We start from the raw sequence: 18804 nt of genomic DNA, 5'->3' as shown, positions 1-18804 counted from the left end.
TTGCCGCTGAGCTAAATCCCCAGCCCAGTGCACACATTTTAATCACACTTAATTTGCATTTCTTGAACTGAGGGTTGGGAAAACCAGAGTCTTTCTCAAAAAACTATAGTTTTAATTTTTTTATGGCTCCTATAGTTGTGCTTACAAGTGAACTTAAGTGGGCTGTACTTGGCAAGCAGAAGTCTGAAGAATTAAGTGACATGCATTACCACTAATTGGGTCATTTTGTAGAAGGCACTGATATTTGACAAGGAGAACAAGTGAGGACAACATACATTTTTAAAAATACATTTAGGTAAGGTAACTCAATAAGCTGCCCATTCATAGGGGCTATGTCTCCTGGAACAGCCCGAAATGTCTATTTTTTTAAGTCTTTTTTTCACTTCTCAAATACAGTTCTGGTGGCTGGAAAGTGCAGACAGCTTTGTCCTGGTGTCTGATGAGGGTCCCCTGGTTATATCATCACATGACAGAAAAGTCAATACTATATTCTTTGTGATGCAGAAGTTGCACTGTGCAGAAAGACCAAATGCAGGATGGGTTTGGTTTATAATAAACTGCTCTTATGGTCACTACTCCAGTCCCAAGAGACCTACCTCACACCTGCAACACGGGCATTACTCCCCTTGTGAGTGGCACCCATGACTGAAAACACCTCTTCCAGGCCTCACCACCTCCTTGGAGCTAGCAACCATGGACTGAACCATCTGAAACCATGAGCCCAAAATAAACCTTTCCACCTTTAAATTACAAGTGTTTGGAATTTTGTCCCAGTAATGAGAAAATGACTAATACAAGACTTACATATTTTGCAAATATTTATGTTTTACCGTACAATAGGGGGGACTGTCACTGTGGGGACCAGGCCTCAGCATGAGTTTCAGAGAGAACAGACCATGGCAGCCTGACAGAGACCTCATTTTCCTCTCCCTCCAGAACAGAGGACATCTGCCGTGAATACCCTAAGTGATCCTGCTCATTCTCTCTGCAGAATATCTCCTCACTTCCATCTAGCCCAGTGTGGTGACAGTCTCAGGAGAAAAAAGAGCTCTTCTCCAGAGATACCAGGTCAGCCTCATCGCCCCCAGATCTCTGCAAGTTGTCTCTGTCTCTTGTACCTTTGACCCCTCCAAGACCCCTAGTGTTTCTGCATGCTTTACAACTTCAGTCTCTCTCCTGCATCACTCTCACTCCCTTTCTGTGGGAACCTCCCAGAGTTCAGACCCTTACCTTCTCTTACATGGGTACTCACTAGTCCCTCCTACCACAGCTTCTTTCTTCCCAGAATTTTATACCAGAATTATCATGGTAAAAGACATATCTGATTATGTTTCCCTCTACTCATAAAATCAGGGATATACAAACAGACTTAGAAAACTTAGTATGGGTCTCAGCATCCTCCATATTCATCTCAAGGTTTTGTGCTTTCCTTTCCAGGCTGTCCATAGATACTTCTCTGGTTCTTTGAGCATTGTGCCCATTTTCAGCCCTCTAAATTTCTGCTCTGGCCCTCTCCCCACTTGCTGTTTCTTTTTTCTCTGCTTGTTGAAATTCTTGTCCTCAAAGTGAAACCTTCCCCTCTGTTCTAGTTCAGATCAGTGTCCCACTTTACGTTTTCACTGGAGGCCTACCTTTTACCATAAGTAGCTGTGTGTGCCTGAGATCAGGGACAGTGTCCTCTCCATTTTCTAAATCATTCCAAGTTTCAAACCTGGTGATTTACCAAAATGAAATGTTGAAGTGCTGGATTAAATTGCGTGCTGTTAACCAAATGGATAATCACAGAGGTATTGTAGGGAACAAAGGAAGGTTAATTCATTTTCATTAGACATTTTGTGCAATATTCAATGCAGTGTGCTTCACTCATATCTAGAATCTTACTATTGATGAATTAAATTCTTATTGGAAATTCTCATATAAAGAAGATCATTTATATATATGAAGTAGAAATATTAGATTAGAATTAGAAATTCTAACTTTTAGCCCAGACTGTTCCTCACAAATACAGCTTCCTGACTTCTGTCAAATCATTTAACCTTTAGAGGAAGACTTAGTTTCCTCATCTGTAAAATGAAAAATCAGTAGTATATTCTGTGTGATGTTTCTACCAAGTTTAAGATGTGTAAGGTTTCTACCAAGTTATTTCAACCCTCACCATTATCTTATATCAACTTCTGTTACATAAAATCTACTAGTTACTGAGGTTGCTGAACTGTTTTTCACATCAGTTTTGGTAGCATACTAGATAGCAAAGTACATAGAACTTTGAATGCTGTGAGGACTTCTTGATGTCTAGGAGGTCTCAACCTAGGTAATTAAGCCCCTGGGAGAGTTAAGCAGTTCCCTTCATCTGAATCTTTCCATGGAGTCACCAAGAACAAAGTCCACTGAAGAAAAGGTACCGGGAAGATTGCCAGACTCACAGCATGCTACTTTCATGGACTGACCTCTCTTTATCCAACAAATTTTTTGTGTGTCCAGTACTGTTCAAGGCATGAGAATACTTAGGAGCAGTGACCCTGTATTCTTGGAGCTTATAGCAGAAGAGAAGCAGATAATGAACAAGAAAATAAGTTTTAGGAAAGCCATTTTTAGTCAGTCATGGGGGTCAGAGAAACAATGAAAGGGTTGTAATAGGTCATTGAAAGCCAGTAGCGAGAGCAGGACCAGCTGGAGAGGTAACATCTAGTTGAAGGAAAAGTAATTAAAGCAATCAAACATGTGAAGACCTGGAGGCATCCGGCAAGCTACCCAACTATAAAAACCCGGACCCTTTATAGGGGAAAACAAACAACCGGCAGTCAATTCCATTTTCCCACTGGAGATGACTGCTGTAACATTGAAGCAACTTCAGAGCCATTTGAAAGCAAAAATCCCCCTAAGGTGGAGCTAGAGGGCATAGCTTATTTTTGATAGCAAACACGAGGCACTCTGCACTTGTTTCTCTAATATACATACATGGAGATGGGGTTCTCAGCTGTAAAACCCCCTTACAGTCAGACACAACTATTTTTATGTCCTGGGGCATGAAAGAGATAGGCTTCAGGTCCTAGGCAATTTGCAGAACTTGAAGTCCTTTTAGATTCCTTCCAGAATGTGGATGTGGTCCCTAGTAAGAATGACATGTAATACACCTGATCAGATTTTTATTCATGAACTACAGTGTCAACTGACATTATGTAGTTCACCAAGTCATAATAACAGAGGTCTGTAAAATGATGTACACATTCCTCAGCCATTTCCCACTGAAACCACTCTTCCCTTGAGTACCATACATTCCACTGCATACTGGCTCTCAGCGTAAGCTATGACCCAGTGATGCTGTACATAGTAGGCAATGCTGTGGACTTCAAAGTTCTGCAGACTTGAGCTCAGATCTCCATTCTGCCATATACCTGCTCTGTGAGCAAGTCAGACCTTCCCAGCCTTGGAAATAATAATAACTGCTAGCATCACAGGAAATGCTCAGCACGTTATTGTTGATGAAATAGAAGCTTTCTGTCCAGCAGTGGCTAGTTCAAGTTTCGCCTCCATGGGGACCCACTCCAGATTACCTTAATGCCAGAGCACCTGATGACACATAAGGACATGAGCTTGCTGTCTAGCACAGGCACACTGCTTGCAAGTACTACACAAGACTGTAAACCTTGATAAAGGCACATATATATATATATATATATATATATATATATATATAGGACAATAAAGACATTACTTGCTGTTGTTGCTTATGTCTGCTTTATATGCTTTCTTTTCTCTGGGGACCTTATCCTTGAAAATATCCCTTCAACCGCCTAACCCCAACATCTACCTTCTTTGATGTTTGATGGAGACCACTATGAAGCAGACTGGAGCAGGACTTAAATTAATCAATTGGCTTTTTGTGTTCACTTGTAAATCTGTCCAAGGCCTAGGCTCCTTGTTTGGAAATGGTGGACTCATAGTAAGTAAACCTCTGTGAGTCATTAATCCCTACTAAACCTATAGTGGTGGATGAAGCTGGAAAGCCTCAAACGATAAGACAAGATCACAGCCAAGGACACAGGGATCTGATCTCAACTAGATAAAAGACTATAGCCTCAGGCATCTCACTCCTGGGTGGATTAATTTAATACCTTACTTAGAGAAGTCCTTGAGTGATTCTGCTCTTCTTGAGTATTCCCCTCCCTTGTTCAGATAACCAAATAAATATGGGCCACCCAGAGAAGGTCTTGGTCTTAGCCCTGAGAGAATCTTGAATTCTGTGAGAGGGTTTTGATCTTCCTAGAGCCCTGAAATCATTCCATTTACCTTTTTTTATGTAGCCTTCACTGTACACTCATTCAGGAGATTGCAGACCTGATCAGCCCACAATAACTAAGGGATATTATTAAGCCGATACCTCTTCATCCCAAAACTTCTGCTTAGTTCCATCTTTTCTGAAATCTGTGAGCTCTTGCTGACTCTTGCCTGCTTTCCTATCCCATACCTTCCTTTTCTTTTTCATGCAGCCTTTGACCCCAGAAAGAGCAACGATCTTGCCCTCCATTTATTGTAGCCTCCTTTTATCTTAATGATGATGAATAAATGAATGAATTCCTCTTAGTGTGCAGCTTTTCCCTGTGCCTGCACTTCTAATCAATGGCACCCATCTCTGGGAACTCATTGTATGATTTTATTGCAGCACCACCTTGCACTGCAGGTAGCAGTGTGCCTGAGATCAGGGATGCCTGCTAAAGGGAACCAAATTATAAGATTCAAACAGTCCTTTGGACAGTAACTACATACCTAGTTAATAAAAGAGTCCTTTCTTTGCAGGATTACACATTTTAAACCCCATAAGGATGGGATCTAATAGTGGATGAAGAAGTCATTCTAGTTTAGCCATTTGTTACCTGAAAATTTTAGTGGGTGAAATGGAATAAAACAAGAGACATCAGAATGAATTGGATGCAGTGCAGTTGACAGCTATTTGAGGGATGAATTACTAGACCCACTCTTGATTCTGTAGATCTGGAATGAAGACCAAGACTTTCCATTTCTAATGTGTATGTGTTTGTGCACACTGGTGTGCATACATGTGCATGCATTTGAACAGGGTCACTTATCAAATGCATGTACATGTATTTTGCATTGAAGGTCTCAGTCAAAAAAGTTTGAGAAGCATTGCTCTACCTCCTATATTAAAGAATCACATCTAAGAGACACATTTTTATAATTGCTCCAAGGCACTCTGTAATATTTTATGACAGAATATTTTAACATCCTCTTAAGGTAGGTGGGAATATGTGATAGGCTTGTCATGATAAAAGGGGCCAAGGTAATGAACAGATCTTTGTTGAGCAAACTGTTTGACTTAACATAGGCACACAGGTAAGACAGTAATTGATTCAAAAGCAGAACTCAGATTCAAAACGGTTCAATTGTAATTTCTATACTAATTAAATGAATGATTTCTAAGCCACTCAGAGTTTTTCATAGAGGTTGTCAAAAAATTTTCTGAAAGATTTTTAAAATTTATAAACAACTTTACATTGATTCCTGCTGCTTTTATATTGTAAATCTGCCATGAGGCTGTCTTGGTCCCACAATAAGCAACAGCAAGAATGATGAAAATGATTAATAAATGCAGAATGAATGCTATTAGAAAGCCATCATTTTATAATATCCGAGGAGATACTAGGTCTGGATCAGTGGTAGCAAACCTATGGCACATGTGCTGCAGTTGGCTGTTTGTTATCACTGAAAGCTCTAAAAGATTTGCCATCACTGGTTTAGACAGTAATCATCACTGTCTAGATAGTAAAACCATTGGGTAAAACAGGCCCCTGGTTGTAAACCTCCGTATTACTAGCTGTGGGTCAGAAGGTCTCACTGCTTTGTAATACAGTAGGAAAAGAAGGACAAGGCCACCTGTGAAGTATTCTTGCCTAAACAAAATTTAACCTGAACATAGTTAATAAGGTTCTCAATCTAACTGCCCACTTACAGGAGGGATGGAGGCTAACTGAAGAAGGAAAATGGCAACAGGAGGTGGCAGTCAGCCAAGTCTACAGTGCTCTACCGAATACTCAGCAGCAGCACTACCCAAACAGGGGGCCCTGGATGGCCTGTTCCAAAAGAAAACTAGCCAGGTGTGGTGGTGCACACCTGTAATCCCAGCATGCTAGGAGGATGAGGTAGAAAGACCACAAGTTTGAGCACAGCCTGGGCAACTTAGCAACTTACTGAGAGGCTGTCTCAAAATAGAAGTGAAAAAAAATAATAATAATAACTGAGGTTGTAGCTCAGTGTGAATGCCCTGAGTTCAGTCTTCATAGTATCACAAAAACAAAAGCAAAAAACCACTGAGCCCCACTCCCAAAGTTTCTGCCTCGCTAAGATTGGATGAAACGTAAGAAGAAAATTTGCATTTCTAACAGTTCCCAGGAGATACTAAAGCTGCTGGTCCAGGGACCACACTTTGAAAAATGCTAGTTTGCAGGACCAACAATTTGCTTATCCAGCAGCCAATCAGTGACAGAGGGGCAGGGGAGAGGTTGAAAATAAAATAAATTTAAATGGTATACAAAACTACTCTGATGCATAAGTTTTGTCCAAATCTTAGTTCAAAGCCACTGATAAAGAAATGTTTGAAGCAACTGAGAAAAATATAAATATGTACTGAATGTGGGATTAAATTAAGAGATTACACGCAGTTCTGCTAAGTGTAGTGATAGCATAATAATGTTAAACACTTTTAAGTTAAAAATTCATGCAGAAGTATTTTTGTCAAGTGGCAGTGTTCCTAAAGATGAATGGCAGGATTATCCAGATGTTGATAATTGTTGAAAACTGGCAATATGTATCCGATGGTTTCTTATGCTATTTCTCTTTGCTCTTGGGTATATTTCAAAGTTTTCCTGATTAAGAATTGTCTTAGTTACTTTTCTCTCATTGCTGAGACAAAATACTTGACACCCAGAATTAAGGAAAGAAAGGTTTATTTAGCTCACAGTGGAAGTTTCAGCCCATACTTGGCTGGCTCCAAGGCGGGTGGCACATGGCAGAGGGCAACAGTTCATGGCTGTGGAAAACAGCAGAAGCAGCAAGAGCAAAAAGGGAGGAGAAGCAGCAAGCAGTCTCTTTCCCTCCCTTTAGTTGTATGTAAACTACCCGCCCCAGGGCGGGTGTAACATTCACACCCTTGAATCAGTCAAAAACCATAGACGCCTGCCCTGTGACTGCATGAGGCTTTGGGGCGCATCCAGACACAAAACAAGAATTTTTTAAAGAAATAATCACTACTTTCCCCAGGCTTCTTCACATTAGACAAAGTGACACTTTCCTCATCTGAAAGTCAACCTTGCAGGTAGCTTCCACTAGCCTTTCAAAACATAAAAAGCTGATACTGAGAAGTAAGGATGTTACTTTTATACTCCAGAACTATCTGTAACAAAACTGTCCTGAAGCCATGAATCTTACCTCCTCAGGTGTCATTCACACTTACTTAACATACTGCTTTATAAGTTTGCATTTTGAGTTTCTCATTTTGATCTAATAAAAGAAGAATGCTGGAAGTAGATATGCTGACAGCAGGAAAAATGATATTGCACAGCTTGACATTTAAAGAACAAAAAAATGACAAAAGAATTGGATCAGCCCATGCAATAAATTATTGACTAGCTCATCAATAATAAAAGTTTAGTCTTTATAGACCATTTATGTGTGAGTTACCATTGGATTCTCTTATTTATTGTTGTTATTTATCTACATGTCAACCCACACAGCTTAGCACTGTTGCAAACTATACAGAAAAGGACACTGGATCTTGAAGAGGTTAAGCAACTTGCCTAAGGTCATACAGCAGAGTGTCTTGCCCTTAACCACCCTCACTAGTGCTGCATTAATAAATGTTAAGCAGTATCCATGTCTTCTGTTTAAGATGAGTGTTGGAGTTGAATAAGACTATAGAAAACAGTTTAGCCATTTTTTTCTGTTGAAACGTGTTTTGTTTTGGTTTGGTTTTTGTTTTTTTTCCTGGTACCAGGGATCAAACTCATGACCTTGTGCTTGCCAGGCAGGTGCTGTGCCACTGAGCTAAATCCCCAGCTCCTGAAACATGTTTTGAAAAGTTTTATGGTGCCTACAGGGATACACTAGGCATTTAGAAGCCTCGCTAAAGCCTGCCATGAGAGGAAAAAAGCATGGATTTTGGAATTACAGAGACCTGGTTCAGCATCTAGGTGCATCTTGAAGCATCTGTGGTTTCTCAGACAAATTATTTGGCTTCTCTGATCCTTGGGTATCTCAGTTTAAAGTGAAAACAATCAATCACAAATTCTTATGAGGCTCAAATGAGTGGTTGTTATAGAAGTATACATTTCCCTTGATGTGGAAAAGCTGCTTGTCAGTTATTTTCTCACTGTCAGGACAAAATACCCAACACCCACAAGTTCAAGGAAGAAGAATTTATTTCAGCTCACAGATTATAGTGGTTTCTGTTGATAGCAAACTGGCTCCAAGGTAGAGTGACGTGGCAGCTGGGCATGGCAGAGAAGAAACAGACCGTAGCATGACAGACAGGAAACAGCCCAACTTCCTTCTTCTTTCCCTTTTTATTCCGTCCAGGCTATGAGCCTATTTATTGCCACCTACATCCAGGATGGGTCTTCCTTCTTCAGTAAGTCCACCATACACACCCAGTACTGTGGTAAATCAATCAGTGGACTAATGCAGTATCTCACACCCATGCGCCAGTCACCACCCCAAATTCCCACCTCTGGGCTCATGAAGCTTTGAGGGGACACCTAGATATATTCCATAACCCTTGTGGTCACACATAAATGAGTTGTTACTTTATAAATAGGTAAAAGATGCTCAACACCCAGGACTTACACATGTGAAGTTACAGTTAAGGACTAGGTATATACCAAAGGGATTACTTATAAATCACAGTAGATCTTTATGAGCCAAGCCCATAATAATATACACCCATTGCTAACTCAACATCATTGACTGATGTAGCTTACACTTACTAAGCCCCTTTTCTCTCCATTCAGACATATGCACACCAAGCTTCCTCCCAGCCCATCTGCTCTGTTCTCCACTAAAAAGAAGTTGGTCTTGGAACTGTGGATTGGTAATATGCATTCACCCTGCTGCAAGGTTTTCAAAGCAGTGCTAAAAGGATCTGTACACACACAGGCAGGTTGAAAGAACCCTTAGATACACTGACCAGGGCTGACCTGTGCATGGCAGCAGGGTGAGCAGTGCAAGCCCCCTCTGGGCCTGGTGCACCGCAGGGCATACCAGCCAGAAATGGGCCCACAGCTGGACAAACTAGGCCTCACAAGTGCTGGAATCCAAGACTTTACATATGGCTTTAGAAGCCATGTCTGAGCTAAAGATTTTTATATTTAAAAATCGATGTCATTGTACAATGCCCTAAATAATTAGTGACTTAATAATGGGATAGTTAGTATGTTTTTGATATGGGCAGAAAAGAACTTGGAAGAACTGAAGTATTCCTCAGTTTAAAAAATTAATAAAATGTAGAATATTCTTAGGATGGAACACAATAGCTGTACAAAGGAATAAATTATATCCAAATTTATCAACATAGAGCCACAGCAACCAAAAATAGAAGAATGGAAGCAAGGTGTGAATATGTCCCACATGTAATCGATGTTCATTTTAGAATAGAAAACATCCAGATTTATGTTTGTATTTATGGAATATACAAATAGACTTAAGGTTATCTGACAGATTTATAAAAATAGTTGCATGTGGGAAATGGGGAAGGGAATCAGCCTGGATGTGCAGGTCAAAAGAAATTCAACTTTACATATGTTTTAAGTACTGTATTTTATTTTAAAGCAATCTACTGGAAATGAATAAAGTATAAAAAATAAAAGCAAAAAGTTGCACATACATACTCCACTCCTGTTGGTAAAAATCATTTCCCATCAAGGCAGAGGCTAGCAGTTCTCATACTGTCATACAGAAGGTAAACACATAAAAGGCAGATGGTGTGATCCAGGTTTCACCTCACTGGAGTTGAAATACGCAGATCTGTTGAAGAGGCCAGGATGATCTGTGTGGCAGTGGAACTGAGTTGGACATATTTGTTTATGAAGAATTCATGTTTAACTTAATGTACAAGAGATGATTGAAAGCTAGGTTGAAAGTTTACCTTTATTTAAAACATTTGCTACAATAAAAGACACATTTCCAAGAACAACAATGGAATAAGTGCATTCAAAGCAAGGGGGAGTATTTTGAGTACTTTGAGGGGAATTAATGGCAATGTGTCTTTTACTGTAATAAATTTTGTATTTTAAACATTCACTATATGATCACACTATGTTGATCAAATGTTTGCAAAAATTTTATTAAATTAAAACATTGTAGTGTGTCCTCTCCTGCCTTATTCGCTATATCTGGCACCACGCAACTTCTAGCTCTTCCCTAAAGCCACATCGACCATGAAAGGTAAGACTTTTGAATCACCGCAGGACATCAAGGCAGCCACAGGAGCACAGCTAGAGACACAAAAGAGGTCTTCCAGAACTGCTTCAGAAAGAGGAGAGAATGATGGGATACAAGGAGTATTGGAAACAAGGAGGGAGCATTTTGAGGAGAATCGATGGTAATATATCTTTCACTATAATAAACTTATTTAAATTTAAACATTCACTATATTTTATTACATTTTATAGATTGATACTAATGATTTCATAGAGAACACAGATGGAAATGTATAGATATATTTAAAGGTATTTACGCATACACAGATTAGCATATGCACATAAGTTTCTCTGCGCTGTCATCTGAGAAAGCCTCCTGCAATAGCAATATGCACATCTAGCATCCAGGTCCTTCTTTGTAGTGCCATTCTCCAATAAGAGAGAACAGGCAGGGTTCCTTGAAGGCATGGGTGACTCTGGGACTGGAGCATCTTGTGATCCCATAAAATAGAAGTCCTTTAAAAACCTCAGCTTGTCAGAGGGATCCAAGAACAAAATGAAAGAGCTCTCAGTGATGAAAGCTAGGATAATTTTGCCACCAAAAGCAAAGTAGAATTGGAATGATAACCTAACTTACAAAAAGAATATCCATGAGTTCATTCTAATACAAGTAAGTGACTGAGTTAATAACAGGGAGAGAAGAGACAAATCTCCTGTGCAGTATAACTACAAAGTGTGCGAATTATGTGATAATAATATTGCAGTCTTGTTAGTGTGACCAGGTATCCCAGCTTGCCATGGACTGCAAAAATTCCTGGGACTTCCAGTGTCCAAACTGAAATGGTTGGTCACCTTGCAAGGTAAGTTAGATGCTCAGTCTTGGTTGAATGAATGACTTTTCTGGTCAAATTATTCTTTTGCCTACAGATCCACATTTTAAATTGCTTCATGGACAGCAACACATGAATACATATACATACCTCACTTCTAATGTGTCCAAAACTCTACCCATTACCCCTCAAAGCACTCTGCTCTTCTTTTGTATTCACTTTCTCAGGGAATTATTTCTCTAGCATTTTAGGATTTTAGTAATCCTTACACACTTTGCAGTTCCTAGTTTTATAAGGCAGCTGGCCAAGGTTAAGGTTGTAGTCTGTACTTTAGAATAGCCCTTTTGTTAACGACAAGATTAAGTTAATTACTTTGGCACTGATCTAAGTTAAGTTACAGCTGCTGTCTTTGTTCGAATGTTTCTAAAGAATCATGGTTGTGTTCAAAATTTTCCAGGTAATAAAACTTCCTTACAGGTAGAAGTGAGTTGCAATAATTGAAAAGTAGCAAATTTATTGATGTAAGCAGTTCAGTAGTGAGTTTAAGTATGCAAGTTTTATAGCCGTAATTAAATCATGAATGTCAGTTTCAAGAAAGAAGATGATAATGTGATTATGGGAAAGCTGAGAATTGTCAGCTCACAAAGAAATTGAATTGAAGCATCAATTTAGTTATTCTGGTACCTTAAATGAATTGGTAAATTATTTAATCTTTGATTTTACTCTGTCAATTTATGATTGCCAAAACGCCTGATCTTATGTTGGTAAAATCTGATTCACTGTGTTCATCTTTATGTTGATATTCATAAACCTCCAGCGTTATGACAAAATACTGTAGAGTGGGTGGTTTAAACACTAGGGATTTATTTTCTCACAGTTTTGGAGGCTGTCACGGTACCATCCTGGTGAGTGCGTGGTGAGGACTCTCTTCCTGACTACGGACAGCCACTTCTTACTGTGCTTGCCATGACAGAGATCACTCCGGTGTGTCTTTTCATCGTATCTGGGCACCAATTTAAAATTTAAATAGACATGAAGGTACTTCCTGACCTCCAAAATATTAAAAAAAAGAATATTAACTGTGTAAATAAGGTGCAGGTGCCTCTCTGATAGGACTTGGTTTTTCACACCCCACAGCAGAGCTCTGAATATGAGCATTGGCTGCGAGCCACAGGGCATATACCATACTATATCAGCTCTTCTGCTCTCCACCCAGTTGGAGTGGAGGAGGACCCACACCCAACGCCATGACATGAAACATGCCATTGTCCTGTGACTGCTCCCCCTAGAGTTTTGCAGCGCACAGCCGGCACAGCGGCACCGCTGCCCAGGTGACACTGGCTGGAAGAGACGGCGTAAAGAAACAAGCCATCTGAAACAGCACTCTGATGAAGGAGAGTAGCACTCTACGGGAAAGTGGAAAGGATGAGGTTATTGAATTAGAAGTCTCCTATTGACACACAGGTGCTACTGTCTTCTTAGAGAAGTGGTCTTGGGTGAGGCAGCTGAGCCTGTCTGTGAGCCTCAGGGTCCTCTTTAGCAGATCTGGCCTAATTCACTCTCAAGTGTTAAATTGTGATCGTGAATGAGGGATAATTATGCATAAGATGTGGATTTTACTTTCATAAATAAAAGGGGAATGTGTAGAAAGGGAGCCATGGTCACACCTGCCTTGCTTTGGTGATTGGGTTGGGGGAAGAGGCAGTTGACAGGGTATGAGCTTTCGTTCCTTACAGCAGTTCCGGAAGGGGAGAGATGGCTGTCTTCCCCCTTCACTGTCTCCTGAAGTGACAGCTGGGGAAGAACAGCCCAGCCAGCGCCTGCCCGCCCCCCTGCAGAGCACGGTTTCCACCATAGCCCCTGATGGCCCTGTCCCTGCTTGTCCCACGGGACACACTGAGCTCACCAGTGCCTTCAAAAATGCTTCCGTTCCTCTCTACTGTTTGCTATAATAATAATTTTAAAAAAAAGACTGCATATTATCAGACTCCAAAGTTTCTTAGTCACAAGCCCTGGCAGGTCTCACTGCACATAATGAGCAGAGTGGGGGAGAAAAAAATCAATATTTGCCCAATGGAAAAGAAAAATCAATTGAGGGGAAAGAAAATGTTATCTCTAAGCCTTTGAAAGCAAAGGCTTAAATGTATCCATATTGGCATGTAAAGAAGGAAAGAGGAGAGGAAAGTAAACTCTTTTCACATTTGAGTTCCTAGTTTTGAAGAGCTCAGTGCTTCAGAAAGCATTTCTTTTTTTTTTTTTTTTTCTAATTATGGTACAATTCAGATATCATTAAATTAACTACTTTAAAGGAAACAATCTGGTAACATTTTATACATTTACACTGTTCTACAGCTGCCACCCCATCTAGAGGCAAAGCATCAAGGAGTATTTCATATGCTATAGTTGGTTTGCAGAAGCTACAGATAAAAGCATTAAAATGTTTTTCTTTGACTTTCTGATCCTGTAGGTGCAACTCTCTAGGTTGTATTTGAGCTATAAAATGGTTTGTTTCTTACCACCTGATATATCTTCTGTGTTTCAGAACGGGCTAGTTTACATGGGTTTCTGCATTGATAAGGTGGGTAAGAAGTGATTGTGCATTTTAGCAGACAGACACAAGCTCATAAGTTTTTACTCATGTAGAGAAAATGTTCAAGCAATTCAGTAGAAAGTTGACAGCTATTTCACGCATATATATTTCTTCTGTGTAGGGTTCTGGCAGATTAATCAATGTCTTAGCTAATAAGAGTGGACCTCAATGCAAAATTGAAAGTAATCCCTCAAATCCTCACCAAATTTTCTTCTACAAACTGGTTGCGCATGATATATCATCAAGAAGTCAAATAACAAATGCTGATGAGGCTGGGGAGGAAAAAGGAACCTTCCTACATTGCTGATGAGAATGTAAATTAGTTCATCCACTGTGGAAATCAGTAGGGAGATTCCTCAAAAAACTAAAACTAGAAATTCCATTTTACCTAGCTATTCTCCTTCTAGGTATCTTCCCTCAAGAGTTAAAGACATCATTTTACAGTGATACATGTCTATCCATATTTATGGCAGCACAATTCATAGTAGCTACATCTTGGAAGCAGCCTGTAAGCCCATCAGCAGATGATTAGATAAAGAAAATGTGGTATTTACATGCAATAGAGTACTACTCTTCCTTAAAGAAAGATAAATTTGAGTCATTTGTAGGAAATGGATATACCTTGAGACCTTAATGAAATAAATCAGATGGACAAGCTTAACTATCACATAGTTTCTTTTATACAATAACCCCAAATTATAAATAAGGAGCAAAATAAAAGATAATAGGAAGTAGGGAGATACATCTTTCTCAGGTGGGATGGGGATCAAAAGGTGGAGGGAAGGATGGGCCCAGTGGGTGAAGAGAAGGAATTAAAATGTGTTATGTACACATACCAATTCTATACACGGGGTGTAAACACTAGGTAATGAAAACATATACTAACGAAAAAGCTGACAAAATTGGTTTAACTGAACAGAAAACAACCTCTGGAGCAATGAGGTCAAAAGGATGTGGAAAATCTGTCTCTCCTTCATGGTGAAGGTGCAAATTCTATTGCCAGTGGACAGAGGAGTCTATCTTCTTACTCTAAGTTTCTGTAGCTGCTGGAAGGCCATTCGCGGATGCTTTCTATGGATGGAGAGCTAAGAAATTACCTACTTAGGAAACAAAACAGTGAACTTGCAAGCTGCAGGCTTCCTCCAGCTCCTTGGACTTAGTCTCCCTTCAGACCCTCTGTGCCCCAGCTCTGACCCATTGACCACATGAGCTGGACTTTGCAGCTGAGTTGCCCAACTCTCTCTAAATTGACTCCCTCCGGCTCTGGTGAATATTTGTAAACAATTGTAAATTAAAAACAATTTGTATGTGACATTAGAACTATGCTCGTAAAACATTCCAAGAAGGATTCTTCAAATATGTGACAGCAAATTTCTCTTGCTGTTTCTCAACTCAGAAGATAAGATGAAGGTAGAATCCTGTCTTGGACTCCTGAAAAATAACTAATTAATGATTTATGAGCATTCCAGCCAAAGGAAGAATCAATAGAGAGAAGAAAAAGATGAAGGGAGAACAATCCAATAAGTAACTGTAAACCTATACAGCACCTTCTTGCATTTCTAGAGTTCTGTATTACCACTTTATATATAGTAGGCACTCGACATGTATTTGTTATTTGAATTGCGTGAGGATATGTTTTTCTCTTTAGTAATCTTCAAGGCACATTTGGCCTTACTGTATTGATCAAATAATTATAGTATTTGGTGCCAAGTGTTCAACTCAAAGAAATAATTATTTTTAAATAGCTTTCGATTTTTGTAATGATCTGCTACATTCCCAGCTCCGCCTCCTCGGTGCTTGCCAGCCGTTATTCATGAGGCTATGGGCATCATTCACTGCCTTTACTAGTGGTTATCAAATTCTAGATTCATCTGGAACTTCATTTTACGATGTAAGGGCCTGGGCTTCCCTGCCTGCATTGTTCTTTAGATCTGAAAAGGGACTTAGGAACCTACATTTTAACAAGCATCCTGGCTGATGGAAATACAGACAGTCCAAAGAGCACATTTTAGAAACGGATTCATAAATTTGACCCCACCCACGTCTCAGGGACAAGTTTTGTTTAGAGCTGAAAGAAAACAACCAACAGTTAGTACCTGACTAGCACAATGATGGCAGTTCTGCCCTGAGACATGATCTGGTCACACTAGTCACCTTTGTGTTCTTCCCCACTGCATGCCCAAAATCCAGCTGGTCTTAACTTGTGCCATGGTAGCCGGCTCCATGAAATTCCTGGACTGCACTGGCTGCTAGGGAAGTGGAGAGTTGTCGACTTCTAAATCCCATATTTAATGATCTTCTTAGCTACCTGGTTTTTACCCAGGACCAAACTCCACCTCTATGGCTGCTTGAATTCTCTGGTGACTGCTGGTTAGACATGCTTTTACTCCCCACTTTGTCTATGTGAGATTGCTTAGTGACTCATCCCAAAATTAAAACCTCACTACTCATGCACGCAGTCCTCACAGGCTGACAATTCTTATCCAGAATTAGCCTAAAGTAATAGGATAATCATTAGGTAAGTTACCTTATAAAAGATCATCTCTTCGAATCTGTGGTAAAATGGAAGATCACACCTGCCTGTTTAGCAGAGGAACCATTAAAACTTGCAAAACAAGTTGAAACACATAATTTTGGTTACATATAGCCTGTCCTCAGGAAGGGCCCAAAGTTGATGTACATTGAAGTGTTTTTAATTGTCATTCAGACTACTACAGTAGTTGGTGTGATAATACTCTTATCTCAGAAGATAACCCTCCATAAAACCTTTGCATTGTATGCTGAAATAATGAATACCAATAAAAGGAAGGCCGTCCATGCAGGTCCCTTCCAAAAGGATTTTTGTGGCCAAAGAGAACAGACCATATTTATCTACTGACTGCCTGGTTCTTGAGACTGATACTGAGCTAACCTGAGCTTGGAATGGTGAATTCAATTAGCCACAGTCACTGTTTGTAGGTCAGGTAAAATGCATTACGTGTGAAGAGCTGGAGAAGGCAAAGGCCCACCACATATTTGTTACACAGTTCCTGCTTCAAGAATATGGACCAAAGCGCTTGTTGCTGACAAACCAGTCCATTCCCACAGGGCAACTGTACCACGTGAGAACTGAGCTATTGTGTTTGAATATAAGAAGAAGCTTCAGATAAGAATAGAGCAACCTTTAATGATTTCTCTGTCTGTCTTGGTTCATTCACTAACTCAACAAATAGGTTTTTTAGAAAAAATACTGTCTGTATGCTAGGAGTAAACATCTCTGGCCTCTACCCTCATGGGACTTACCATCTTATAGTAGAATTTAGGTCATTAATTTTATTTGGACAGAGATCTTATGCTCTGATTTGTCTCCATCAGATAAAAAGAACACTATAAGTGTGGCAATGATAGGCAATAGAAGTAGTAAGAATTGCCCCTTAGGAACACCAGAACAATGATTCATATGCCAGAGGCTACACAGATCTTTGTATTTACATTAAAGGTACAAATCAATAGGAAGAAAGAAAGAAGATGCCTACAGATTAAACGGAAAGCTTCTTATACTTGCTAAAACAGACCATTCACCTCTATAATGATAGTTTCACCTCTATAATGTAAGACAGAAGCTCCAGGATGGAACCTAAAGATTTAGGAGCTCCAGGATAGAACCTGAAGATTTGCATGTCTAACCAGTCCAAAACATGGTTGTTGCTGCTGATCCCAGAACACATCTGAGAACTACTGGAAGAAGCAACAGTGATGCAGAGCTTCAAAACAGGATAATTAGAAATTGACAATGGTTAACATACTGCATATTGTTGTCTTCAAAGTAGTTGCTCAGATTACAAGACGTAGGCACGCAAAAGTAATCAACCAATATAAGCACAAATCGATCTTATCAATGGACTAAAAGCAATTAAAAGTATAATTATGTTAGCTTATATATATATGTATATATATGTATGTCATATGTATTGTAAGTCTCCAAGTTGGCCTGACTTTCCCAGCCCACAGCCTGCTTGTCAGCAGCAGCACTGCTCGCTGTAGGGAACTCAGCTCAGCACTGAGGCTGCCATTGGCAAACACAGGAAAGGAAGTAAGATAGGACAAGGAAGTTTGCAGGTCCTGGAGACATCTGGAGACACCCAAAAATTTACAATGGACACTTCCAAGGACTCTGCCCACTGAGTGCAAGATTGCCAGAAAACTTTAACCACAGGTGTTCATTGGGATCTTCCCACCTAAGGTCCCCTGCCTTCCCTCCATCCCTATAAAAGGGACACACTTCTCTTTGTTCAGGTCAGAAGGTCTTACATACTCTCTGCTTGAACCCAAGCACAATGAATTCCATGCCATTTTGCCTTTACACAAGCCTGATGGTCTCTGCTGTTTATGTTACATGTATATGTATTTTTGTGTCTACATGTATACATATTATATCACTTCCCTCATATATATAAATCATTGGATCATACAGACTGCTATGTAACTTACTCTTTCACTTAATAATACTTTACAAACATCTTTCCAAGTCAGTATAGCTATGCAACATAATTTGGTACATACTTTAAATTGATGGATCGTAATTACTCAAATGTTCCTTTTTTGCTGGATATTTAAATTGTCATACCAATTTTTTTCATGCTTAAACAGAATTAGCAAAAATATTCCGCTGTCTATATTTACATTCTTAATTATTTCCTAAAGACAAATTTCCAGAAGAAAAAAAGTCAAGTCAAAATGTATATAGATTTGTAAAGCTCTTAGGCTGTTGCTAGAAGACCCTATACAGAGAAATGCTGGATCATTTCACAGGCCGACAAACAGTGTATGGTTATCTTTTCATACTTTTCATGTAGCTCTGAGCATGTGTTTTTTAGTATTTGTTTGTTTGTGGGGCTGCCAATTTAGTAGAAGCTGTCTTGTTTACATTCTTGTTTTAGGTGGTCATTAAGGTTAGTAGTATCACATACTCAATGAT

General features: G+C 39.6%; 1 protein-coding gene across 2 annotated transcripts in view; it reads left to right on the top strand.

The window, feature by feature from the left end:
* Nwd2 (NACHT and WD repeat domain containing 2) overlaps window positions 1–18804 on the top strand; it is a 151511-nt gene that overhangs the window by 112581 nt on the left and 20126 nt on the right. The window lies entirely within an intron of this gene.

This window comes from Chinchilla lanigera, unplaced genomic scaffold (assembly GCF_000276665.1).
Source record: "Chinchilla lanigera isolate Chin_1 unplaced genomic scaffold, ChiLan1.0 scaffold00042, whole genome shotgun sequence".
Taxonomy (NCBI): Eukaryota; Metazoa; Chordata; class Mammalia; order Rodentia; family Chinchillidae; genus Chinchilla; species Chinchilla lanigera.
The sequence above is the reverse complement of the archived record's forward strand: the minus strand, read 5'-3'. Positions and strand labels throughout refer to the sequence as shown.